The following is a 1111-nucleotide window of genomic DNA, read 5'->3' as shown; positions in this document are numbered from 1 at the left end:
CTGCATTTGAATTAGTAGAGGTATTTATTAAAAATGAGTGCTCCCGGGGCTCACTCCAAACCTACATAATTAGTATTTGAATATGCGACTTGGCAGTCTGCATTTAGAGGTAAGTGCTCCAAGCTTGCCTTGTACACGGCAATGTTGGACGGTCGCCGCTCTAGGAGTCCTGGCTTCCTAAGGACCAGAATCATGTTTTTAATGGTTATCTTTAAGATTAACAAGTATGAGACTGATGAAACAGTTTGGTCATAGTCATAGAATTCTAGAGCCTGCATAAAGGTGCCTTCGAGGTCATGCTAGCTCAACAGTCCTGTGCTAGAAAGAGAAAACAGAGGCCAAATGAGAGCATCTGAGAGGTTTTTACAACTTTCTGATTCAAAATAAATACTTTGCTATGAATCATAGATCAGCATAAACTGTATAAAATTTGTCTGCACTATATAATTATTTTAATGTTAGGTGTTATTTTTAATCCAGTTTGAAAATCTCTGCCTTTTAATTGGGTTATTGAGACTATTTGTGCTCAGCACGGTTATTGACATTGTTGGGTTTAAATCTCACATCTTGCTGTTTCTCTTCTGTTTGTCCTATCTTTTCTTTTTTTTTTTTTTTTAATTTTTTAAAAGATTTTATTTATTTGAGAGAGAGAGAGGGAAACAGCATGAGAGGGGAGAGGGTCAGAGGGAGAAGCAGGCTCCCTGCTGAGCTGGGAGCCTGATGTGGGACTCGATCCCAGGACTCCAGGATCATGACCTGAGCCGAAGGCAGTCACTTAACCAACTGAGCCACCCAGGCACCCCATGTCCTATCTCTCCTTTTATCCTCTTTTTCTGCCTTTTGGATTGAGTATTTTTTTTTTTTATGATTCCATTTTATGGCCTTTATTGGCATACTAGCCATATATCTTTGGTGGGGTTTTTTTTATGTTTTGTTTTTTTTTTTAAAGATTTTATTTATTTATTTGAGAGAGAGAGAATGAGAGAGCACATGAGAGGGGGGAGGGTCAGAGGGAGAAGCAGGCTCCCCGCCGAGCAGGGAGCCCGATGCAGGACTCGATCCTGGGACTCCAGGATCATGACCTGAGCCGAAGGCAGTCACTTAACCAACT

The sequence above is a fragment of the Neomonachus schauinslandi genome, chromosome 14 (genome assembly GCF_002201575.2).
Source record: "Neomonachus schauinslandi chromosome 14, ASM220157v2, whole genome shotgun sequence".
Classification (NCBI taxonomy): domain Eukaryota; kingdom Metazoa; phylum Chordata; class Mammalia; order Carnivora; family Phocidae; genus Neomonachus; species Neomonachus schauinslandi.
The sequence above is the reverse complement of the archived record's forward strand: the minus strand, read 5'-3'. Positions refer to the sequence as shown.